Source organism: Apteryx rowi, unplaced genomic scaffold (genome assembly GCF_003343035.1).
Source record: "Apteryx rowi isolate R43461 unplaced genomic scaffold, aptRow1 scaffold_171, whole genome shotgun sequence".
NCBI lineage: Eukaryota > Metazoa > Chordata > Aves > Apterygiformes > Apterygidae > Apteryx > Apteryx rowi.
The window spans coordinates 1,403,000-1,430,100 of record NW_020447986.1 but is presented as its reverse complement, the minus strand read 5'-3'; the positions used below and the strand labels follow the sequence as shown (position 1 = coordinate 1,430,100).

Here is a 27,101-nt window from a genome sequence, read left to right as displayed (position 1 = left end):
TATGTACTGACTGCATAACTCTTTTCTCCATCCCACGGAGATGACTTCTCCTCATACTATTTTTGATTTTAGTGAGTCTATGGTACAGCAGACAGGAAAGAGATCCATACCCATGGTCCCAGTGACACAAGCCACACCGAGCCCACCTTAGCACATAATTTTCCATCATTTTCTTTGTAGAAAGAATAACAATTATTTTCAGGACAGTTTATGGGTCTGAGTTATGCACTACTACTTGTCCTTTCTTCTCATCACATCATCTACCCTACACTTTACATTCACTTAATGTCTCATATATACTAATATACACTTTCTCCCTCCTGATTTTTTACAGTGGTATCTCCACACATAACTATCAAATAACTTGCAGAGCCATGTAGCAAACTATAATTATTGTCCATTTTTGACTGCATTGGCATCTATTTCTATTACATACTTTTCTCCAATGTGGAGAAGACAAAGGTACTAGAAAAATTCTCTTCTTCATGAAGCAGTGATGGAAACAAGGTTTGACATATCAAAATTATTCCAGGACTAGATAAGGAAGTTTTATCATCAAAGAAAAGGAGGGAATTCCAGCTTTTCTAACATGAGTCCTTCATCTTTGGCCTCTGTGAGAGACTATTTCGAAACAGGGCTCACAGTCAAGGATAAAGGTTTCTTTCTCCACAAGGAGTTCCAGTGCTTTGGCCACTAAGTTGAGATTTGGGAGACCAGCACTTAATTTCCTGTTGCACCAAAGACCTCCCATGCGACCCTGGGCAAGTCCCTTCAGCCTCGATCCACAAAGAAACTTTCCCACCTTGCTTGCAGAGTGCTACTCACAAATCTGGGTTCCCTGTGCTTTGTATACCACGGAAAGGCATCTAGATGGGATTAAGAGCAGCCAGACAGCTAAACCAGTCAATGGCAAACACGTCTGGCACCTACATGCCCACCTGCGTGCCTACATAAGATTGTGATGAGCAGCCTGGAATCTCCTCCGCCTGCAGGTACTTTTGGTAGAGGTTCCCAGCTCAATTCTTTCTTTTAAAACACAAACAGGATGAGAAAAGATTGCTGTCCCCTTTTCATAAAATAGCCTGAAGATTGGCATAGGGACCTAGAAAGTAGGAGGTGGGGATTCAGACTTATATTTCCCAGCTCCCCAGAAGGATGCCCTGTCCAGTAGGGATAGGATACCCTGAAGATGGGTTGCTTTTCCCTGTCCCTCCAGTCGAATTAACATCACTGAGCAAGAAGTAATGCAGAGAGTGAGAAAGATGCTGTTCAGCCACCGCTAAAGTCCCTTTTTGAAAATGAGACCGAGCTTCTAGTCCCTGCTCCTAAAGCTTATTTAATGCAAAATGCATATGGACTTGAATATGAGATTCCTGCTCTTGCAGAGGACTGTAACCAGTACTCTGTGGAATTGCTCTGCCTCCCCAAATTCTGTAATTCCTACTGCAAAAGGACTTTAAGAGGGGCAGCAGAGGATGATTTTGAGCCCAACTGTGCCAGAGCTGGTGGTCAGCAGGAACATAGTACTGAAGATAGTTTCTCACCGAGAGTGACCTCTTCCCCACAGGACACATGCAGCTGGGTTTGGGTATATATAGACTGTTCAACAGGTTAGTGAGGTATAAGACTGTGAATTTATGATGGTCTTACTAATGAATAGCAGAAATCTCACTGCATAGTTTGGTTCATCACAGTAAAAAGCCTATGAATTCCTTACACTGCCTCAGGACCAGTGGTAGAGACCACAGACTTTTATAAATATCCTGACTTCTAGAAACAATCCATTGTTATTCATAAATCTGTACTTGTGATGCTAGATTATGAAGATACCGCTAATGGTGCAGACTTTGATGGAGAGAAAAATATTTTAAAACACCTCTAAAATTGCTCCCAATAGCTTTTCCATACATAATATTACTGCTGTATCTGCTATTTTAAGAAACAGCACATTTTCATGCACGTACTTACACACTTGCACATTCCTGTTTTACAATATGCCTCTGGTATAGAATTGCCTAGATTTACAGCTGGCTATTAAAACGATCTCTGCTTTATCAGTGTTACACTTTCTGCCTATTTGTTAGATTATCAATTCACTGAAAGCCTATCTACATTTTATCTATGCAGTATGATTAAGAAAATTGCTCAGAAACTTAATGAGCTGCTCGTAGGCCAATGTTTTTCTCTGATAAGATTTTCAGTATGGGGCCTTACATATTACTACACATCTTGTAAACTCAGCAGCAATGTAGGTCTGCAGGAGCAGTAATAAATACAGTCGTGAGGTTTTAAGTCCATTTTGATTCAAGGGACTTTGTGGAATAAAAAAACACTTCTGGTAGTTGTGTAACTTGGCCACTAGGTGGAATGGCTGCAAAGCAAATTAGAACGACTCTCTGCCAGACCTGCCTCTCCATTGCCCTAGTGCAGCTACTCCACAGAACCTCCAAGTGACTCATACCGCTCCGTAGCAAGGCCATCTCCCATGCTGACTCAGTTCTTTGGTCCCAATAAGCCTAAATGATARCAAACAGCGTCAAGACATCTGCTACATCTGCTCTGTGCTGAATACATTAGAAGCAGAGCTCTCGCAGCCTGGAGGTGGACCTGGGACGCAGTTCCCTGCGATGCCCAGCAAACGCCTCAAACAACGGATGATGCAGATGCTGGCCAAATGTGCACCTTGGTCTAGCTATGGCTGACATGCCATCTTACATGGTTACCCAACTTCTCTCACTCTCACAGTATTCAAACAGATATGGAGGAGGAAAGTTTCTTTTCAAGTACTGCAAGGAGCAAACTGTTGGCTCTAAGAATTGCCCTCAGGGAGGAATCTCTGAAGTGGCTCCATTCAGAGCCAATGCTTTAAACTACATAAACAATAACTTTGATAATAAATGGATGCAAAGCTTACTGGCATGTGTTAAAACTAGCAAAATCTCAGTAGCCTGAAGCTGTCTAAATATTGATTTGGCCTCCATGGTAGGTCCACTGTCTCAGTCTTGCCAGCTTTGGGACTGCCTGCATTTGATTCATTCTGACAAGAATGCAGAATTCAAGGCACTGGAGTGCGCTCATAAACACTGCACGTTTTGAAAGGAAAGGTTTCAAAGCTGCATGTATTACAGTCACACATGCATTTCTGTAGGAAGAGGAAAGAACAGCTTTTTAAAATGATTTAACCTGACTGACACATCCCAGTGAAAACAGTGAGTGAAACCAAGGTGATCTGTTTGCAAAAGGAAATGGATCATTTCTCTGATGTAATGGTCTTCATTTACAAGTGAAAGAGACCTTTCGCTGCATGGGTAAAACACATGGCAACAACAATCTCAGTTTATTTTATTTCTCCCCCCCCCATTGTAAATAAGATGTCAAATTTCCAGGATTTATTTCCTTTTAAATCTGATCTTCCATGCAAATTAATGTTTAGCTAGACAGGTCAATTTGTGGGAACCTCCACTGGGCACCTTGTCCAAGCTTATTTGCCAAGTCCCTGCTTCCCTGTCCTATGATCATTTGCATTATTCCTGGATACCCATTTCTATTGCAACACCTGGGTGAAATCAACTGGCTAAAAAAATAAACCACGCAGAGAAAAGATAACATGCACATGCAAAACAGAACAAAGCCCACACAGACAAGAAGAGCAAAGCAAAGATCTCAGCTTCTTAGATGCATTCTTTCCCTTATCCTTCACCCGCTGGCTGTCTTTCAGGTGGCAGAGAAAGCAGGCCAGCAGAGGAGTTCTCCTGTGTATTTGAAGCATGCCAAAAAAMCCACTAAGTCTACGGAATCACTTTATTTTGTCTTGCTAGTGTCACCAGCTGGTCTTGTATGCATTAAAAAGCCTTCTGTACACCTAATGCATGAAGGATATGAATATCGCAGCCCTAACTAAGCCATCTGGCACATTACTCACTCTACAGTAACCCAAGTTTTCAAGCACTGGAGGTTCCACATTCAGTTCCTGCATCTGCCATGCTGACATAGGTACGCCATGCTCAGCACAACGTGGAGGTCTGCATTAATTCAGCATTATGGCAATATGAAGCCTGACCACTGATAAGTCTAAAGAAAAGAATGTATCAAGCTCTCCAGGCCTTTATCTACCAACTGTCTTTCAGACTAAGCTAGACACGCCAGGGATGTGTTTCATATCTCTGTGCCCTCATGACTTTATGATACTCGGGAACAGCCTAGGAATAATGCAATGATATAATCACCATCAAAAGAGTGGTTAATCAGCATTAGCCATATTGAATTTACTGGCAAAATACAGACAACAGCTTTGTAGAAAATAACCATGCAAAACCTATTTTAGTTCAGTCTGACACTGCTTTTCTCTCTACAGAGTCCTGTAGAGTGTGATGCTCTGTTTAGTTTTAATTGATTTAAGTGATCAGACTTCCACTATTTCCTTTGGGAGATTGTTGCCAGACTCTACTTAAAAGCTCCCTGTAAGGAAATCTTCCTTCCCTTGTTTTCCCCCATCACTTCTCATTATATTTCCTTGATGCATTCCGGGGAATGCTTCTCCCTTCTGGAGAAAAAGTTGTAGAGTTATTAAACTCTTTAGCTTCCCTTCTTCTTTGATTGGTATTAAACCATTAAAGGAAAACTGGGTAATTCAAGGAAAATAATATTGATCACTGTCATCTGGGAGAAAAAGTAGCTTAGATGCGAGTCAGCAATGAGAAATGCTAATGAAGAAGGCAGCATTACAGATACAAATAGAGAGCACTTTTAGCACAGCATTCTTCTAGCACTGGGCATGCAGTATTCTAAAATGAGGAAGATGGCTAGCTCACCTCTAAGTTAGGAATGGTGTAATTTTCTAAGGGATTTCTAGGGCATAAATTCTTTCTCAGATATCATTGTATGCACACGCACACACACACCAGGAGAGACACAGCCCTTCAGGTGAACTCTCTTTGGCTGCCAGTTGCATCAGGTCTCCTACATGAGAGCTGATCAAGCATGCCAGGAAGGCATCAGCTTTGTTTTGCACACATGGGACACGGCCTTAGAGCACATGTAGAGGTCTGACATTTCTGTGGATGGGCTAGACTCACTGTGTGCTGCAGAGTTCATCAGTGCATGCTCATTAGTTGGCTGCCCAGACTTCCAGTTGTCTGAAAATCCCAGACAAATAGACAAAATCCTCTAATTCTGCACAGACAATATTTCTTACAAGGGAAAAAAGGTTATTTCCAAGGGAAACATGGATGTCTGGTAACTGTGCTCTGAATGGCATTTGTATGAGTCCATCTGAAACGTTGCATCTGGATGGGAGAAGGTCAACCCCAGCAGAATGCCAGCAAACCTGAGCTCAATTTTAAAGAGGGGAGAAGTGATTAAGGGTGAGAAAAGATCACTGTAAACATGCAGGAATGTAAAACTTGACAAGGCAGTATCTAAAATGGAGCAAAATAATGTTTACAGTAATCTGATGCACATCAAGAACAGAGAAGAACTGTCTAGGTCACTATGGGGTGGTACTGATGGTTGCAGTGAGAAGAAACTGAAAAAGTGAATATGTAAGGAATTTTTCCTGACTCCCAACCTAGCAGTGAATTCTCTAAATTCTGGAATGCTTTCCAGGAAAGATGATGCATACTTATATCCAAGGACTTTAAAGCAAAAGTAACAAAGCAACAAAGCACAATTTTGTTCTGGCAAGGAGGGCTTTGATAATTTGGTATGACTTTTTCAGCTCCAATTTCTGTGTTAATGAGGGCACACTGCCAATGATCTTCTGAAAAATAATGTGAAAGTTCAACGGCAAATGTACATGCAATCGTTCCTTTTAAAACAAAGAATACTCGGGGTATTTTAAAAGAATAGACTCAATGGCAGTGGTGTGGGAGGGCAGAACCCCCTCCTCCCCTCCTAAGGGGCGGATTCTGCAGATACAAAGAGATCTGCAGAACATTAATTGCTAAATCCCACCAAACAGTGGGTAAATTAAATGGTCAGACTTTCAAACACACTGAGAATGCAGAAGTCTTGATTGTGCAGCATACACACCAAATATTATCTTTATGCACTTGAAAAGTCTTGTTGAAATCAATGGGAATTCTGATGGGTTTTGTTGAAGGATGCGAGGTTCTTGTATGATTATGGATTATACTTTTAGTATTTTGATTTTCAAGTTAAATTCAACATCAGTTATCTAAAAACAGGCAGAAAATCCTCATTTGTAATCTCCAAACATTGATTTAATTTTTAAGACATTTTGTGGGGAAGGAAGAAATGAAAATTGAATCAAAAATCACATGCTGAATATCAAATCCCAAACCAAATATTAAATTTAAGCAATTGTATAAAAACATAAGAAATGTGAACAATTCTTGCAGAATCCCAAATCAGTCCTTTATTAGTATACTGTTTGTAGCAGGCCTGTTGTGGTTGTCATTTTGGTAACGTTTTATTGTTACTATTACAGTCTAAAGGCATCTGTGGAGGACTTTTAAATCCATCTCAGCCATGAARTTTGACTAAGCCCAAGGATGCAGAAAACAAACTACTAACTGTTTCACTAGGCCAGTGTGCTCCTAACACTACAACTTATATAATCAAACACATGCTAGAAATAGGAGATAAGATTAGTGACAGTTAACTGCTTCTATTTTTTTCCACAGCCTSAAGAAGGTCTCAGGGATTAAACATTAACTCTAATCTTATTTGCTATAATTAGCACACACTATATTCTTTTTCTCGTACCGCCAATTGCAAGTACAGTGTATAAGTTATTTTCAGAGTGTAATCTGATAACTAAAATCAGTCACCAAGCTGTTATTCCATTAAGAGTTAAGAGACTTCCTAGTTATTTACTTAGTTATTTTCACTTGGAAAGGTGGGGCTTGGCAGATCCTGTTCTTCCTTGTTTGAGGTTGTTTCTGAAAAACTGTCTGGAAGATTTATATATATTACTAGGCTCAAACAGGTCAGTTGCATGTGCAAAAATCAAGAGCGCTATATATGCAGATTTGTCTATACAGGTGCACAAAATAAGCTGGCACACAATCAGAAATTGTTTTAAAGGCTTTTAAATACTATGAGAACACACAGGAGACAGGAAAAAGTCAGGAGAACAGAGGAAAACCCACAGACTTTCCAAAGCCAATGGCATGGCAGGATTTTACAGCATTTTTTGAGAGTCAATTTAACAGTGTTTAAATGTTCTCTCAACAGCAGCCTGCAGATGCATTTTCCCTACCTGCTCTTAAAGCCATGGAGCTCCTAAAATTAGTGATCACTCTTTAAAATTCAACTTGGGCAAGAAGCATCAGATGCAGGTATCTCTGTAGAAGCTGGAGGAGAGGAATTTAAAAGCTGCTGATGGAAAAGCCTGATGAAGAAAGGCCTACAGTTTTATTGTAAAAACACCTTTTTAATTAAGCAGATATCCTGCTGGCTGCGCTTTTACATCCGACCACTTTGGTCGGTGCATCCAGGTCTGGACAGAGAGCTGCCCTGAAGTCAAAGCAACCATCTGGCAACACCTACATCAAATCAAAGGGGCAGAAAGGGGCACCGGCATCGCATCGGACACCCCTTGGCATGGATGCACACCAGGGGAAGGGAGAACCCTTGATGAACAGTGCTCATTTCTTTAAGAAGTTGATTTACCCTTTTTTTTTTTTTTTTAGCAAAAAGACCAATTGAAAAAGAAGCCACCTGCAAAGCTGCACTGAAGCTGGGCTAAGTGGGGTGAGGCATCACGTTCTCTCTCCAGTACATCCTCCGCAACTGCCTTTTATGGAGGCAGGCTCTAGCACTTCACAAAATTGCCTAATTCCCTTTAATGGCACTTTTACACCAAATTGGAAGTGCTCGTTCAACTTCCAATGTTGCGCTTCTGTAAAAAAAGTGCAGCTGTCCCCCTCAGCCCTTCCCCCTTGAAGCTGCAGCCTTTGGCCAGGAGACGGATCTACCCTGGATGCTTTGATTGCCTTTGTGAGAGTATTTACAAATTGGAGGAGAAAAATAGATGACTTCTCCTTCTCCTCTCTCTCTTCGGCATAATGAACATGTACGAGGCCAACACTTCAAAGGGCCCCCATAACATGGTGGGAGCAACCATCTGTGCACTCATTAGTGGATCGCTGCCTGTCAGCGGACAAGCCTACGAGGGTAATTAGCCCGTCCCTGCAAACTGGTGCCAGACTCTCACAGCTAGAAAAGGAAGGAGGAAGAAAGGCTTGAGCAGAGAGCATGAACATAGATGGCTATCCTGCAGCTTGATTTGCGTTGCCGGATTCTTGCTGTCCCATGGACGACCAAGCCAGAGACTTCATTCCTGATCCTGGTTCCCAGGAGACTTTATTCAGGCAACTGGGACCACAGCATTAAGCTGTCACAGCCCAAAGTTTTGCCATAGATGAGGCCTCAAAGTTTATTTTACACAAATGAGGATTGCTTTCCCCTTTTCCTTTCAAAGCACAAACTACAGCATAAGTCCAAATACCAGGGAATTCAGGTTCTGACTTTGACAAACTTTCAGTGCAACGCTAGGAACAGCTCAGCCTTCCTGACCTCCRTGTAATCTTCTGGAGAACACAGGAGCACCACTTCTACACTTTAAAGGGGGGAGAGATTAATATTCTTTAATGTCTGCAAAGCATTATGATGATCTTCCGTGGCAGGTGCTATGGAACAAAGTGAGATGAGGAAGAAAGAAAGGTCATTTGCCTTAGATTTGCCTCGAGGGCAGAAACCAATAATTGCGAACTACGTATATCGCTCAGTGAGAACTACGTCAGCACTGACAGCGGGACAAGTGGTTCAGAATTGATTGCCAAGTGCTAAGAGGGCGTAAACAGCAAGAGGATCAATGCTCACATTATTGGTTATGTCAGAGTTCGATTACATGTGATTTATGCATAGAGCGCAAGAGTTAAGACATCCATACACTTGGGTTTTTCCAAATCACATTCCCTGCAGTAACGGTATAAGCTTTGAAGCATTCTCAAAAATCCTGGCCCTCATAGACAGGGGGACAACACTGCAGGTTTGTTAGATGAACTAAAGCGGGAGAGGGAATCAGGAAAAAAAACTTATGTTTGTTTTAGAAATGCAATAAAAAATTCTAAGTAATAAAACTAAAAATAAAAAAACTAAGTAATACAAATAAAAATAAATTAATTTCTGACACAACCACAATGCTTATTTTAACTCAAGACATAAAGTTTTATTTCATCTTGGAGTTATTTAAGTCCAAATGAAAATCTTTTGACCTTTCAAAAGCAAGATTGGTTTCAAATCAGAACACAGCATTGACTTTTGAAAATCCTGACAGTAAGCACTCGGGTGTTTTCAGCATCCTTCTCATCCCCCCAAATTTCAAGGGAAAACTCTTAGTTGAATTTGCCAGCACTTTCACTCTTTGCAAATTCCAACTTCCAGAAAATATGCTAGGCACATTGTGAGGTAAGGGGGAAATCACCAGGCATAAGCCTGAATACTTTGCTGCTCACACATTTYGGGAAAGAGGAGGCACCTTTGCAAAACAGACAGCTGAACACCCTTACAAAGGCGAAATGCTACAGGACTGGAAGATCCAGTGCTTTTCCCTGGCAGGGATGCACAGCCTGGACTAAATCTGTTTGAAGCGCCCTTTGGCAAATCCAGTTGGGCAGTTTATGGTTCAGCTCCTTGCTGAATATTTCTGCCTCTGCAGCGAGGCTGGCATAAAGAGACGTTTGCCCGTGCCTTGGCTCCTCTGCGCCACTGCCCACCACGGCATTCGGCAGCCGGAGGCGGTGGGTTTGTGCCAGGACAGGGGCTGCCTGCTGGAGCAGCTGGCTCCTCGGGACACCTCCCTGATGCCCAACCCGCCAGCGCCCAAGCGCCTCCGGCTAAAGGGCTGCCTGGCTGGAGGGGAGATGTCTTCAATCACAGCAACTAGATCTGCCACATAATATCTGCCAGAGCTCTCATTTTAAAAACCTCACTCTGTAACTCTCATTACAGTCAAACGCTAGCTTATTAAACGAGGAAGAGAATAATGTCTGTAATACCCTAAAACAAGCTGGAGGAACAACAGTTAAGGTACCACTGTTTGAAGAAAATGACCTGTTTTCACCCTAGTGGACTTCAGTGACTGGAGAGGCACAAATTTAGTCTCACTAATTATGAGGTTTAGTGTACTTTGTCGATGTGAAAGGCTGTCTAGGGCGAAACTGGAGAACACAGAAAATTCAGAAAGCACAGCCAAGAGAGTAGCTGCAGGCATGAATAGGTGGAAAAGCTTGGAGGTGAACTTCTAGGCTGGTAAAACCAGATTACAGAAAGAGGCATTAGAAAGAAAATTAGAAATGAGGACATTGCAAAAAATCTGTTCCCCAAAAAAACAACTCGGTGATGACATGACTGAATCAACAGAGAGCACACAAAAAACTAGTGACACTAATTAGCTGTTTAAATTCCCAGGCATGAACTGGAAGAGAAAGCAAGGAAAAATATGGCTGTGATATCTGGCAGTTTGCAATACATTTGTTTTTCCCATGCAACTTGCACCTTTAGAGACCTGGAACCCAGCAATACAGCAAGACACAGGAGAGCCACTCAGCAGCAATGGTACATCCTCTCCTTGGATACCCATACAACCCATGCTGAAACCAGTGCGAGAGAAACAGGCATAACGAACAGATTTTAACTCCAGAGCATCATCGRGATTGAAATGAAGCTGCAATTTAAAATTAAAATCGAGTACCATATTTTTGCAAAAGGAAAACTAAACTGACCCACAGATAAAAAAAGAAAAAAAAGAAGAGAGAAAGTGTTAAGCAAAGAGGAAGGGGAAGGAAAGAGTGGGATAGCTTTCACAGAATATAAATGGTGAGAGAAAAGTCTGTGAAAGATCTGTTTAGGTGCATATCATGAGCCAAACTGGGGAGAAAAAGGGAAAACAAAAAGCAATTTAAGAACTTCTAGAATGGAAAAAGAAGCTCTAAAAGCCTGCAGGTTACATCAGCAAATATCAGATGATAGGAAAAAAATGAAGATAAATGTAGAAATGTGCTAATTTAGAGGGTGCTTGGAGTACCGGTGCCATTAATACACAAGCAAACACACAATACAGAAAAATTATAATGACCTGTAAATTACACAACTACCCTTTTCTGAGCATGGTAAAATTTAGTTATGTGCACAAACTACAGTGCCTCAGTGAATACGCTGCAATATATTTTATAAAAACAACAAACCCTTCTCAGCAAGGAATCTCACTACAACATCTACTACTACACTTTGTGTCATGTAGGAGAGGAAGAAACAGGCTCTGCTATATACGATGAAGAAGAACACAAGGTTACACCAAAGAAGCAATCTGAAGCAGAAGCCAAAAGAGTTAGGGAAGAAACAGGCTCCGAAGACGGGGACAGCAAGCACCGGCTGGACTTCATGGACTTGTTCCCTCTGCTTTCCCGGGGCTGGTAAGAGCCGGGAGTCGATGCCCGGCGAAGCCTGTTCCCAGCGGTTCCCGTGACCGCAAGCCAGCATGGCACAGAATAAAAAATTCCCAGCCTCCTTATGCTGGCCAGAAGAGAAGACAGCCCAGGAACTGCTGCAACATTTCAAATCCAGAGATAATTCAGCTGGGCTGTGGAGGGAACGTGGAGGGAACGTGGCGTCAAATGCTTTACTATTCCACTTGACTAGATTATTAGGCAATTACAATTAACAACTGGTAGGCTGCAACCACGGATGAATATCCCAGCTTCCGGCAGGCACTGTATTTTTAAAACRAAAACTGCCAAACGCTGTGTTTGTTACAGTTTTCCCTCCCCTCCCCGCTTTTTAATTTCTGGTATTTGGACGTGCAGTTTTCTGATATTCACCTTGTTTTTGTTCTTGCACGACTAACAACAGAGTTGAGGGCTAACATGGCTTTTGTTTCACATTTTTGTGTTCACATTTCACCAACAGCATCTGCACAGTCCTGTGAAGAAGGTTTGTAGAACTGCCACTGCTGAGCCGGCAAAGTCGTTCTCCTCCCTCACTCCCTCCAGGAAGAGCTGTTAATTTCTTCTGTGGTGGCCTAAAAGGTTAGTTAGGGTCCGTAAATCCCACCAGAAAAATTTGGAGGCATTTTCCTTCTTGATGTGATTTATCTCCACGCAGACTGCAGTGGATTGTGCTTCCAAGACGAGCTGCTGGCATATTTGGAGTATGCTGCTGTGCATATTTGGAGTATGCACACAGCACGCCCATCTCTGCACTGTCTTGCACCTCCTATAGGCATTCACACCTGCTCAAAGACGGTGCCGAGCCAGCGCACAACACGGCCAGATGAGAAAGGGAGAGCAGCACATCCACTGTGCACAAACAAAAATGGCTCTTCATGCCAAAAGGCAGCGCAGAATCAGCACAAACTTTCTGCGTTACATCTGTCACCTTTCCTCTGGGCCAGGAACCACCGTACCTTGCTCTGGCGCCGGCCCTACACGACTGACTTTCCTGTCTCAATTTCATATGCTGGATTTTTAAGACTGGCACAGAAAGTGATATATGGAAAACGTCATCTGCACTAGGACCCCAAGAAATAGTCTCCACATAGGAAAAAGATGGCTTTTCCGGCCTTACGTGTGACTTTCCTACCCTGGGAGGTACAAGTCAGAACTTCAAAGCTACTTGTGTGGGTGTGCATGCGTGCGTGTGTGTCTATATAAGCTCACATGCACCCACACATGTTAGTGTGAGAAAGAGACAAGGGAAGGCAAACGTGTATGCAAGAGAGTGAATTAGCCCCATCTGCTCTGAAAAGATCGTTTTCTCCTTGGATTTCTATTACCATCGTATTATTGCCACACTAGAGTGCTTCTAAAAGGCTACAGTTCTGGCAGCCAACATCATTACAGCTGCTCAGATTATTAACAGTATAAATAAACTTTCAGAGACACTACTAAGAAAATATTAACTACAATTATCACTGTCTGATAAAATAATGAACAGTGAAGTGTTATTTTGCTGTCTCAGTCACCAGTGTGCATTTATGTGTGCTGTGAGTAATGAAAAACAGTTTATTTGCATACTGAATCATCCTAAAATTGGTTCTTTTGATCTTATTTTATTTATTTTTATAAAGATACTTTGAATTAGTGTCTTTCAGCCAGCAAAGGCTGAAGCTCTACATTTGCAGAATTCAATGTACTCTGCTTCCTTTCCTGTCATACCTAATCCCATTAATTACAAGTGAACAGAAAATCATGCCCATAACCATATACATCTCTGTCAAGGAGGGAAATGGTGCAGTGTATAAGCTACCATCAGTGGAGTTTTGTAAGTGAAATCTGCCTTTATAGGAAGGCAGAAACTCTAAGACCTTCTGACGGACTTTAATCCTTTGGCCTCGTTGCTTTTCCCACCTACAAGGGGAGCAATGGCCCAAACGAAGTCAATCACTGCTTGCTGAAAACATCACCCTCTCCTCCCCCTCCTCTTTTGATCTGTGCTGCTCTTTCCACGCTCATCTTTCCCGTGGCTTCCCAACTGCCCTGCTAGCTTCCCAACAACACTCCCAAGCCCCGGCCTTGACGGCGGCGGGGAACGCGCATTTGGTTTTTAATTAACAGAATTTATTATTTCACTGTATGAGCCAAGAAAAAGTTCTTTGTCATTTGGGGAGCACGAGAATAACTGGAGGGCTGAACACAAGCTTTGCGCTCCCTACGTCCCTGAGGCAGGGCTCGAGCCCATTCACCTGAGTAACACCTTTCTCAGCAGTCGGGGATTGCAGAACGGCCTTTAAATCTTTTCTTTTTTGGGAGGATTAATTTAGGATGTGATCATCTGTTCATTAGTGGAGCTCATTAAAATTAAGAGAAATAAGCTATCTGGGCCTGAAACCATTTACTGCAGGGCAGTCATTATGTTAAACCTCGAATTCAGGCAGCCGATTCTCACAGAGACATTACCCTGATTCAAGAGAGGCTTCCCTCTTTCAAGTCTAGCTCTACAGATTAATAACTATACAGTCCCAATTAAAGATGTCTCTCCATGAAAGCATTAAGTAAAGCCCCTGTTTTGTTCAGCTCTTTCCATGCCACCACAACAATATCTGATCACCAGCAGGGAAGGACAAAAGTAAAGGTCTGTACTGAAATCAATTGGGAAGATTCCCACTGGTAAGTAGTATGGGTTGCGCTGAACATCTGCAGGACGAACCCTCTAGTTTTGATAAAGCCAACAATGCCTGAACACAAAGAAAGCAAACTTGACGTTCTCCCCATTGGAGCTTCCAGAGAAATTGGTGATTTGGGGTGATACCAGGGTGACATGGTTAGTACGAGCCACGTTATCGAGCTGAATATGCAAGCACTGTCATTTCTGCCTGACTGTTCAAGCCTGGCCCAGGGTGAGAACGTCTGTCGGGCCCGTGGGAAAAGGGCCACATCCCATTCAGGTAAAAAGAAAAATCAGGAAAATGCAAGATAGGGCAGCAGCAACTAAATACAACCAGAAAGGAATGCAAAAATGCAATAGAGAGAGAGAGAAAAAGGAAGAATGGATTTTCTAAAATAGCTTCCTTTAATTGGGGCCAGAAAAATACTGCAAAATACCTTGAGGGTTTTTATTCCACAGCCCTTTGTCCTCTGTCCTTTCTCATCATTTCTCCAGCATCTCTTGTTCTTTGCCTGGTCTCTTTTCCCCATCCACTAATCTTTTCTTTCACTAACTCCACCTTCTATACTTAGCCTTATTCCCAGCTCCAAACAGGTAGCCACGGCACAACTGCCTTTCCTTTTGCACTTGTACATGTGCACACACACTGCACATCCCAGGACTTTGTTATCTGCATCTGCGCGACACTGTGGCAGAGCATGAAAGCCGGGGTGTGGAGGCAGGAGGAAACGCCATTCTCCTGCGTGCCACCTTGCCTGCCCCCATCTGTCAGCTGCAGGGGAAGGAAACCTCAGAGAACGCGCTCTTCTCCCTCCAGAAAAATCAGCACTGAAATGAACCTCCTTTTCTCAGAGAGGAGCAGCCAAAGTGCAGCATTCCTCATTATTTTTCCTCCAATGTCTTCCCCTTCCTCGTTCTCAGCAGCTGGCCACTTCTGGTGGCCTAAGCAGGTTAGATGTGGCTTGCCCTGAGTAAGTCACCTACATAAATGTTGCCTCGTTAAAGAGTTCTTAGGTGAAACAACTCTTCTTTAAAAAGGAAAAGAAAATAATGTATTGTTCAGACAATACAGACAAGCATACTCTCTTCAAATGAATATTGTTTCCCAAAAAGCCCCTGTGGAAGGCAAAATACAGAGAATGGTAAAGGAATCACTGGAGAAGAACCGAAGTTCATTTTAAATCAGTGCTCCATGTACAAATGCTGTCTTACAAATAGGATTATTTAATTTAAGCCTTAGGTCTGTCAAGTTCTATTACTTCAAATGGAGCCTGTCGTTTCTTGACTTCATTATAAATCAGGATTATATTACAATTTATGTTAGGTTAAGTCACTGCTTCGATAGCAGGCAGTGAAAAAAAATTACACAGCAGTCAGTAAATAGAGCAAAGTCACTGCACTGTTCTTGAAAGGYAAAAAGTCATCTTGCTAAACGAGGGTCCAAGCTGTCCTGTACCAAGACTGTTACTAATAAATAAAAGACCTCTGGGAAAAGTGCTGAGCATACGCTGGATCTATTTTCAGCTTGCATCAGCAGCTGCTGCCCCTGGGATCGCATCTTTGCTCATACCCTACACCATATGTAATCACTCCAGTGCTGCAACCAGTAAGATAATGAAAGAGCATGGCTTAAATCTATACTTGAGTGGAATTCTAAATGAGAAAAATAATACAAAAAAGGGGGAAATAAACCACATTTTCAAGTCATTAGGAAGAAAGACTTTGACATATGAAGTGTTGCAACCATTAATAGCACTTATCATATAGAGTGGAGACAAAGAGACAAATTAATCAAACTGACAGAACTGGGACATTTTATGCTAATGCAGGCTCCTGGGTTTTAGTTTGTATTCCTCTGTGTCTGGAAAACTGATACCATTACAGGGCAGGAAATTGCATGAATAACATGCAACAGATCATAAAAATTCACACACCAAGTGCAGAAACACTGCCAAAAGCACTGTAAAAACAAGGCTAGAGACTTCAATAGAGGAACTACCAACAGCTAATGAATGCAAATAAGTACAGGAATATTTCCCATTCATGCATAACAATTAGACATAGGCTGTGACTCCACAGTCTCCAATAGTGTAGGTAAGATAAAGCCTGGAGAGCTAACGTGCACATAGCTGGGGGGAACTGCTGGCCAAATCAGGTTCTGAATTTGTTTGCAGTATAGCAGCCAGCAGTTCAAAGCCATTGGGGAACTGGCATAGCCAAGTGCAGTCTCTGTCTGAACGTATTGCTATGTTAGATTTAATTTAACATTTCAGGTAGAAGAGAGAGAGAGAGAGAGAGAGAGAGGGAGGAAGATGAAAGAGGAAATAAAACAGTGCCACTAAACAGCACACCGTCACACACACCAAAAATCCCCTCACACAAGTGCAAATCCACAGCATGCAGTAAAAAAACCCACAAACAGAGGCATTTGAAAAAATCATTCATTTGGGAAATACAAGGGCACTTGCTGTCCAAAGCCACAACTATGTTGCAAGAAGGAGGAAAGGGCAGGAACTACAGGGATGCTGGGCAGGGCATGGCGCAACGCGCAACTGTGCCAAGGTTACTTCATTTGCCATAAAGGCTTCTCAAGGACCTTTAAAAAAACCTGGCAAAGCAGTGCACTGGGGAAGTGCACAGAGCTAATCAGCCATATAAACACCAAATGACAAATACATTCACTCAATGGGCAGGCACAGTGTTTCTCATTGCTGTGTGTGTCTGAAAAGGTGAGGATCTCCCTTGACAACCCTTAGTGGTAACTACGGTACAAACCTAAGGCAAGGACCAACTCTTGGGGGATAAGAGGAGTAAAGCTGATACCCTTTGGAGCTGCGTAATTTCCAGCACTGCTCTCATCTTCCTTAGAGTAGAGCGATATGCAGCTGGTGATTTAATGTCAAGCAGTAGTACTTAAATGCCAACGCTGCCTGCATAAAGAGGGTGAGGAAATGATAGACTGACTGAGGGTTGCTGCTTTCCTGAAGAGCAGGCACAAGTCCTTCCCACATTTGGTGCTGCAGGGACCCCGTGTTCAAACACGGCAGGACAGAAGCTGCTTCACCCCAGCAGAGATGGCCCTGGGGCGGCACGCTCCCTGCACAGCACAGAGCCCACTCTCTCTGATAGAGCACTATGGAGGTTTTAAGAGTTTTATCCATGTGAACAGGGTATATCTCCAAGCCTGAAAACTTTTCTGTTCTTTTGATCACTACTAGAGTCTCAACGGGGTGCTTGGCATGGTACCAAAACGTGGCACACACAAAACCAAACTGATCCAAAAACTTCCTGAAGACAATGATGGTGTAGCCTCTGCTCTAAGGAGAGCAATTAGAAACAGACATTGATCAACTGCCGCAAATAATATCCATCCAACAGACAGATGAGGGTCACAGGCTGAAAATGGACCCACTTTCTCCTTTCCCTTAAAAAAATGCAGATAGCACAGACAATTAGTTACAAAAAGGCCTTGTAAAAAACTCTGCTTTAAGGGATTTTAATATAGGGAGGGGGAATAACCTGGTCAAATAGCTAAAATGACATTGATTTCTTCCACTCTTTACAACAGCAAAGGCACTTTTGAAGTCTCTCATCAACGCATGTGTCACCTAGCCCTTTCTTTTCCTCTGCTTGCAATAACAGCGCTTTGGAAAAAAAAAAAAAAGCCTAGTTACAATAAAACGTCAATTCCTGACAGAGAATATTGAGAGAGGTCTTTAGCACTACTTCATCATTCAAACAATTGTTAGAAAGCAGTGACAAGAAGTGACTATGAATTCCCCCACTCCTTTACCTATGGCAGTTCCTCTTTGGAAAATCAGTTTCAGAAAGACAGTAACCACAACAAATACTTCAGACTAAAACTGTACGCAAGGGCTCAGCCGAGAGTCCCAGAGGAGATGATGCCCAGAGTCTGGGCCCCAGAGGACGGGCTCTACTCTGAACCCTTTGAATTTGCTGTGAGGAGCAGCTTAAGGAGCGCAGAGCCAGCCTGTCTTACAGACCTGCTCGGAAGAGGCCCAGGACAGTAACACATCTGTGGTTTCGCCAGGGTCACAGTGGCTGCGAACCAGCCCAAGACAGAGGTCAGAGTGAGATCAAATTCTTGTCTTGAATAATTCACCAGCCTTGGTCCTCCTGACCTAGGTTTCCAATTGGCAAGTCCTGCATGGGGGTGAAATGAATCACCTAAGAGAAGATGTGGGCTCATCTTTGAAAAGGAAGCTGAGCTAAGACATGACTGAAGCAACTGTTACTTGTTTTCAATCTTCCAACTGCAACAGATATACTGAAGACAAGGAAAGAAGGATAGGATTCACCAATTTAAAGATTTTTGCCACTACTGAAAGGTACTCTTTCTGCTTTCTGAATGCTATGACAACTTGGTAAATATGAACAAGTTTCTCTGGAGAATGCCCCAATTCCTACATCTGCCACGGATACCTCCTTCATTCTTCACTTCCTTTGACAATGGCACAGACATTATTTGTCCTCATTGACCCCTCCTTATATAAACTGGGCAAAAATGACAAGGATAGATGGCACTAGTAAAAGACTGGCAATTCTCCCTTTTTGGGGCCTTGGAAATGACAAATTAATTCAGTCGTTTAAACCATAGCCTTGGTTTGATGCGTCCAGTCTTCTGCAAACTTACAAGTTCAAGGAATAGACAGATACTGGTTTGGCTTCACGTCCAGAAAAAAATGCCATATGCAGAAAGCCATATATGGGAAACACAGAAATCTGTAGTCAGATAAAAAGAAGGCAAAACATTATTTCAGTTCAACAGGCAGATGAAATGACTGAAAAGACCTATCTATAAAAGTTCAATTCCCCCATTCTGGAAGTAGAAATGCACACTCGTCTTCCATGGAAAGCAGAAGGGAAGTTGTTAGAATTTGTCTTTACCCAGCTTTTTCCTGTCTTGAAAGGTTACTGGCTTCAACCCTGTGCTTTGAAAAAAACAGGAAATAACTTGAACTTATTCTGTTTTTACTTGACCAAGAATTCCCTGACAGGGAAATTTTCTCTGACAGCTACTCGTTTATATGGAGAGAGAGGTGGCTAGGCATCTTGTACTACTGCTGTGCGGTCAGAGAAGGMAAGATACTTTGCTTTCAGAGCTGTTCAAGACTTGTTTCTTATTAGCTGCAGGCCCTTCAAACTGAGGACCACATGTCTGAATTTCAAGGGAAAAAAAAATCATTCCCCACAAATGCTGGCAAAAGYGTTATACAGCCAAAAATGTAGCCTCAGCCTGCTAGCTGACAGTCTGATGAAAATCCTGGACCACTTCACCAAAAGCATTTTTCCCTGAAACTGAGAACTCTACTGGCAAAGTTTGCATGGACAATTTTTTCTTTAAATTTTATCCTTTTACCTTGAAAAACTATCACAGACCACATCCCCACCCATTCTGGGAACATAATATAAAGGTTATATACATAAATTAGGGAATTTGGTCACATCACAGTTCAAAACAAGCAAACATCAGAGTATTCTGAAGTGTWTGATGTACAGTACACTGGATGTCCACACCCCTTTAAACTATTAGCATTGTTCACGGCTGTTTCATGGCTGTCAGTCTGTTTATTTGGATGGTCTCTTTTCTGTTTTACTACCCCAATAAAACCACCTCAGCACTGGCTTCAGGAAATACATTTGACACCACAGGAACAGAAGGAAGCATTGAAAATACAAAGCCACCATTGAAGTGATCTTGGGTTATACCTGCCAAACCTCTCTGTACTTTTTACAGTAAGTCTGTACACTTCAGTTTTTCTTATTTAACTTTCTGGCTCTGGCTAACTGTGCCTCCCAAATGCTGACTAGTGGAAGAAAGAAGAAATGTTTTCCAAGGACCTGTTCTTACACATGACAAGAGCTTCAAGAAGCTTGTACCTAAACCTGGAGTTTGTAAGCTGTGACGCACAGTCACAAGGAAATAGTGAGCTCTCACACTGAAGTGTTGTTCTGAAATGATGAGCAGATGCTGCAGGGAATGATGTGACCTAGAGGCAGATGTGTTACCAAACCCAAATATATGTGCATCTAAATACTGCAGCTTCAACACCAAAACAAAGGTGCCCGTTTTTTGGGGTCCTGAAAACCTACAGCTCCCATTTACCAAAACTGATCAGCTCTCAGGGGAAGAGCTTGAGACTTTTTAGGTATCTGCCTATTGTTTGGGACAAATGGGATACCCACAAATTACAATAATACAGCAAATTTTTTTAAATCTTAAGTATCAAGATTTTTTTTTAATGAAGAATTTCTTTATGAACCTAAGTCTGCAACAGCCTTGTCACTCAGGCAAAAATACCAGAATAAGCATCTTCAGAAGTGCTCAACCTCCTGGTGAGGAACTGGAAGTCATTGTAGCAATTCCCTGATTCTCTCTGATTTGCTCCATGCCTCCAAATCTAGCTTCCTCCTGGATCTGCCAGTGCARGCAGGTCTTATAAATGGCAGTGCACAGGACTTGCACCAACACTTCAGGGATGATGCAGGAAGAAAGCACAGAGGACATAGTGCAGAACCTGTCTATCACCCAGGACTGATCAGCCAAATCAGACAGAATGGCGTGACGACTATTAGTGGCTCCACCCTCCCCCATGCATTTTGAGAAGCTACTGCCAGTCAGAAAATCCTCTCAATGCCTAGTGTATGCTTAAAAGGTACTGAGGGAAGAAAATGAGACCAAAACTCTGGCTGAGGAGCATACTCTGGACCTTTGGGTTCAGGCACACTGGCTGCTCTCTGCCCAGCAGCTTTGTCAGCTGTGTGCTGGCCCCTTCACTTACATTTGAGGTAATGTGAACCCCAGAGAGCTTAAGGAGAGGTAATTTGAGTGATTCATACAAGGTGATTTAATCATTACTGACCTGATGCACAGACCTATGCTGTAATTCATATCTGATGCATCAGCTTCCACCACAGCACTTGTGGAGAGGGATGATGACAGTATTTTGTTTGTTCACAAGAGACCTCAAAAACCTACTGTTGAAGTCTTATCTTACCATTATTTAGTTTCAGAGCTGATACCTCACAATTCCAGCTGTTTGGTGATAACTTGTTTATATAATGGTTTTATTGTGAGTGCTACTACTGTGATTCTCTGCCTTTCTCAGACCAGCTATGACTATTTTAATTTTGGCCCCCAAACTAGTGGTAGTCCATGGATCATGGCAGAAAATTCCCAGAGCCATTTCAAGTAGGAACTAACTTTCTCTTCTCCACAAAGTCTTTTAAAGCCCCCATCACTGGCTCTTAGGTGTCCCAGAAAATGCACCATGCAAACTTGAAGCAAAAAAAATCTCAAAATAAATCACAAAAATTAAAAAAGAAAAGATTCAACTATTTCTATGTGAGGGAATCAGACAATTACACTTGCTGCATATTCTGATGCCATCAGCTCTTACAAGCTCAGGTTAACCAGAGTGAAGGACAGAAAGGTTTATTAGCATATCTGATCTATGTTATCTTAGGATCTTAAATTCCAGTCAGCAGCATCTGTATTAACTTCCACTAACTGTACAATAACTTCTGAAAAGAGTGTCTTAAGCATGTCCCTTTGAAAGGTAATTTGCCTTAAACATATGCAACAATGTGGAGCCCCACACATCACTGAGTAATTTGTTGCTAAAAACACATGCCAAATTTTGAGTTGAATTTACTCTGGCTTCAAAACAGCTGCCAGTGGCTCTCATGATATCTTTCTCCAGTAAACTAAAACATGTTTCCTAGAGATATGACTGACACTTTCTTTTCATTTAAGTCTTTAAACAACCACCCAAGTCTCCTCTCAATCTTTTTCAGACAAATTAAATCTCATTTATAAAATAATCAAAGCCTGGGCTAGGGGGATCTTTACTTTGACCAAGTACAGCTTTCATATTTATTTATTTTATTAAAGTAAGCAAAGTGCCCAGTGCACAGTTTTTAGTAGTGTTAGCTGAGCTGGAACATGGAGGTGTTCACTGGCGGTTCCCCATGAAAGTGGTACAGATGAAAACTCAGTGTTGCACGAAAGTGCTAAACTGGAATAAATCAGCCATTTCCCTGTTCAGAGCTTTCATTGCACATATAACAGAAAGTGTGTCTGCTAACTGCTGTAACCACCCTCCCCCCACCTCAAAAATCCCAGTATATTTCACAAGGACTGTGTCATTCCCAAATCCTAGTGTGGTTAAATTGCCTTCTGCTCACCTAAAACCTGTATTTCGTTTCCAAATTGAACTTCATTTCCTATTCTTAATGTTTGCTGACTGCTACAATGCAACATTTAAATACTTGCCATATTCCACTCCAAAGCATGCTAAATTTCACCAGGAGCTGAGAAGAACAGCCAATATGACATTATTCACTGGGGAATCTTTGCCAAAAAGTACAATATAAAGACAAAACCTTATCTTCTTTGGGTCTTGGGAACACTGATGAAGCTAGGCTTGGCACTGGGATCAGAAAGTCCCTTACTGGTTGTGATCTTGCATCAGTGAAGCTGAGGGGTGTCTTTATTTAGATTCTGACCCGGGCCTTATCTGTCCATTTATTCAAATGGCAAATGCACAGTCTGTATTTCTGGACTCTTAAAAGAGTAGATATTTAGTCTTCCTACATTAAAGAAACTTTTTAGAAGGGGAAAAAGGAAAGGTATGAGAATCAAAGGGGAGCAGGGAGGTGAGGAGATCTGTGAGACTGCAGGGTCAGTGGGCTAGCAAGCAGCACTGAAGAATGATACACAGTCATTGTYAAGCCACCTCATTTTCGTTCAGGCCAAGATACATCTTTAAATACACAGGCCTCCTGCTAACATGCCAAAATACATATTTACTCCTTCTGCTCAGGCCTTTAGCACAGTCCACCACTAAGACCTACTTTCCAGGACATACTTAACATTTTAAATTGTGTTTGCAATTTGTGAGAGGGAAAGTTTCCACATTACAAACTGTCTTTTCAATAGCAAGTGCAATCACAGTCAATCAGCCAGATTTACCACTAGAAACAGGCATGATTTTAACAAAGCCAATGAAACTGAGTCCACTTATCGCAGTGGTGAATTTCATTCTGTGCATTAATCTCAATTTCCACTTTTATAGTACATTTTTATAGGCTTACCTGAATAAATAAATAAATAGTACAACTACCAGGCAGAGTTATTTCAGATTTTTCAATAACTCAAAGAAGTTATTTCAGATTTTCACCCCTTAATATGGATGTATGAGTGGTTTTTGTTTTGTTTTTTTAAGCTTAGGTCTCTCCAAAACAGAGATGCCTTTCACTTTTCTGCACTGGAAAAGATCAGAAAAGAATTATCAATAGCGAGACACCACTCATGAGAAAACAGTGGAAGTTATGATATGCATAATGAAAAGTCTGCAGCTAGTTTCCTCATCAAACTTGAGGTATGAAATATCATGCAGTGCTGGAAGCCTTTACAGTGAGACATGGATGGAATTTCATTTTACATCTTGATGGTTTTATTTCTATCACTCAACTGCTAGAAACAAAACACAATGTTTGTTCTTTGTACTGTGCTGCACATGCAACACACATTAAACAACATACATTTCTGTCTCATGGTTTCTCCTGAATTAGTATCATGTCACTTAACATTTCAAAATGTACCTAAATGCTCAGTTTTATTCTTAGTACAGACCTACAGCCTCCAGCAATTCTAGTGTCATGAGTGTCAGCACTGTGAATAAGCATGAACAATAATATATGCCATAGCATGAATTTAGGAAACCAAAGACCCCACTTCCATCCATATGGACTCATTGAAGTGGCACTGGTGTGAGGCTGAAGTGCAAATGAGTTTGAAGCCTGATGGATACAACCTCTTCTCACTATTCCCCAAAAGGTCTGCAGAGAAAGGGGGAGGTGGTAGCAGGATGCTCTCAGATCACTGCAGTCTCCTGAGTCAAAAGCAGAAACAATTCTGGCCAGTATTACAGTCTGTGAGGAACATCAATAGCCGATACGGTCATGTAAAGAGAAAACCACATTAATGCTTCCTGTTCCCCGAGAACAAAACTGTAGCTATTCCTCATACTGCTCTTCGGAGTCCCAAATTAAGAGTCTTTGGTTGTTCCCTGTGGCACAATGCTACCCCTCCAGCTGGGAAACAGACTTTCCAAGCAGACATCTACTTCTTACCCTCTTTGCTCCTCTTTCCCACATTTATCACCTCTTCCACTCCACTCCCCTGTGCAGAGTACTCCCAGCTCAGCCACTGAATTCTTTAAAAATATCATATTCATACATATACACAGTACACACAGAGAGGAAAGAGACAACGTTAAAAGAATATTGTTTATTTCTAGAGAGATAAAAAGGATGAATAATCGCCTTTAGCTGGCAGGGTATGTAATAGCTGACCTCCTGCATCCTGCCTTTGATTTTCCCCTGAACCCAGCCATCTTTTGTTGGCTAACTCCCTTTCCTCAGGCTGGTGGGTTGGCATGGATGGTTAACAGCTGCCAGTATTTCTCGGCCCTGTCAGTTAAGAACTACACTGGCTCAGTCCCACCAGGGGTGCTGGATGCCTTCACTTTCCAACACACTCAGCTTTTGCCAGCCTTGAACCTGAATCTATCTCCCTTCCTGCCTTTCTCCTTACAAAGATTAACTATCTGAGAGAGTTAACCCATGGAAACTCAAGAAACAGATGATAGATTTCACAGGGCTAGATGTCGTGGGGGAATGGCATATATCACAGCAGCTTTTAGCGAGCAGTAAAATAATAAGAATGCAGAGCAATTTGGTATGTGGTGTATGCTAACATACGTTGAACATTATTTTGCTAATAGCAAGAAAGAGTTGCACAGAGAAACGAACAAAAAGCCCCCCGCCAAATGCATCCCACCCTCTCTTCCTAAAAGGGATGATGCTTCCCTTTGCCTCTTGAAAGATTTAAGCCACAGACAACTCAATTTAATCCTTTTGCGCTAGGAATGGAAGATTTTTGCATATAATCCATTGCACAGAAGAAAGTCACCATTAACCACTCTTCTAACCAGATTCAAGGAATTAAAGGGTTTACAGGTAAACCTAACCAACCTACTTGAGGAGCAATTTGTTTTATGATACAAATGATAACACTAGACCAGTGCTACAGAAAGCCAGGCCTATTATTTCAGAAGACCTATGCTTAACTTCACCAGAAATAAAGCGACATGGTGCCCTGATGGCTACAGCGATCTTGTGAAGGTTTTTTAAAACATATACCCCAAAGTCATGAAAATCCCAATAGCAAGGTCGAGGGGGCTGCAACAATTCACTGGTGCATGAAGAGACTGTCTGGAATCCAGATCTGTTAAGATTAGGAAGTAAGTTCTCTCCTCTGCTAAAATTTATTCCAAACATGAATGTCTGGAGAAAAAGCTGACTCTTGGATTCTAGCTTTGAATGTTTCAGCCACCTTCTTGCCTGCTTCTTTCCTTAAGCTTTGGAAACTCATCTGTAAGCTGTAGGAATCTCATGCAATCAAGGGGTTTTATTTGTTGTTGCTGTTTTAATGTTTTCACCATTTATTTGAAACCTCAGTTTTCAGAAAACAAGGTGAATAAGATGTTTGCATAGATGGTGCTCTTCTGTCCAGCATCCAGCGTTCAGCTTGCCAGTACAGACTTGCTCCCTGTGCACTTCTATTAGCAAAGCGAGGCAGGTAATAACAGTGAATAAAAAGCCTATTCTAAGAAGCACTGGCTCTTTCTCAAGTAAAGTAGAGTACCACTACAGCATGAATGACTCAATCATCTGCTCAAGAGCTATTACTTGCAGCGATGAAGCAATGTTAATTGGATAATGGCTTGCTGCCAGCTAATATTGGCATGACCTACAATACCCTTGGCTGACAGCCGTGTATGTCTCTCTATCACACCTTTTTTTTGTAATCTGGATGGGAAGTGGAAACCATTAGAAAAACCTCCTAAGTGCCATTTAACTTCTTATCATGAATTAAAAGCTTAATTAAGTGCCTTGTTACAGGAAGGAAGACCAGTTTTTGTGATTAAATAAAACAAAACAACAGTTAGGGGTATGGATTGAAGGAGTAACTTTACAGCTTAAAACTTGGTTCTTGGAAAATATTAATTTGGGTTGCATTTAACAACARCTGCTTGAAGAAGACTGAAAAACTGCTGAAAAACACCCTGGGTGAAAAGCACATGAGGTTCTACTCGTTTAGCAAAAACTGCAAATTAAGGGAAAAGCTTAAAAGTAAGCAGCTAAAGGGGTACATTTTTTATTAGTTCTATTCAGCTGCAGTTGAAACACTTTATTGCTCTAACTCTATTCTGAGTTCTGATACATCGCATGCCACTGCCACATCTGAGCACTTGTTATTACATGTCTGTTTTTCCAAGAGTTTATCTACATGCTAAAATACATTGCTTTAACAAAAGGTATAGCATGAAATCAAATTACTTAGACTGGCAACAAAGACTTTATGGCAACTCTACAATCAATGCAAAATTAGTTACATACTAAGTTAGTTTAAATTGATTAGGGGAGGGTTTGAACTAATACACATCAAGTCACACTTGAACTGACATGAAATGTCTAACACAAGGTTTTACACTGGTTTACAAAGCCCTAAGTTCACCTAGTCCCAATTCTGTGTGTGTACAATGGCTCCCAATTGAAATTACATATTTTTTATACCTGCTCCAATATCAAATCTTTGAGAATAACAACAATGCCCATTCTCCATGATCATGTATTTTCACAGTTTTCAAACCACACCAGAATTTAAAATGCAATGCTCGTATGGTTGACTTATAAATACTTTTCTTAACTTAGAACTGACTGCTACCTTTGGAAAAGTATTGAACTATCATCAGGACTATATTTAAGAATGATTTGCAGTCTTTGTTCTTTTGGTAACATACTAACAAAGCGATCCTTTTTCGTAAACACATTGGAACTAAGTACTTATGGTAAATCTTTAAGCCTGAAAAATGTACTGA

The 27,101-nt window shown here is 41.7% G+C and overlaps 1 protein-coding gene across 1 annotated transcript in view; it reads right to left on the bottom strand.

Annotated features, from left to right (window-relative positions):
* Positions 1 to 27,101, bottom strand: part of BACH2 (BTB domain and CNC homolog 2) — a 154,339-nt gene that overhangs the window by 21,266 nt on the left and 105,972 nt on the right. The window lies entirely within an intron of this gene.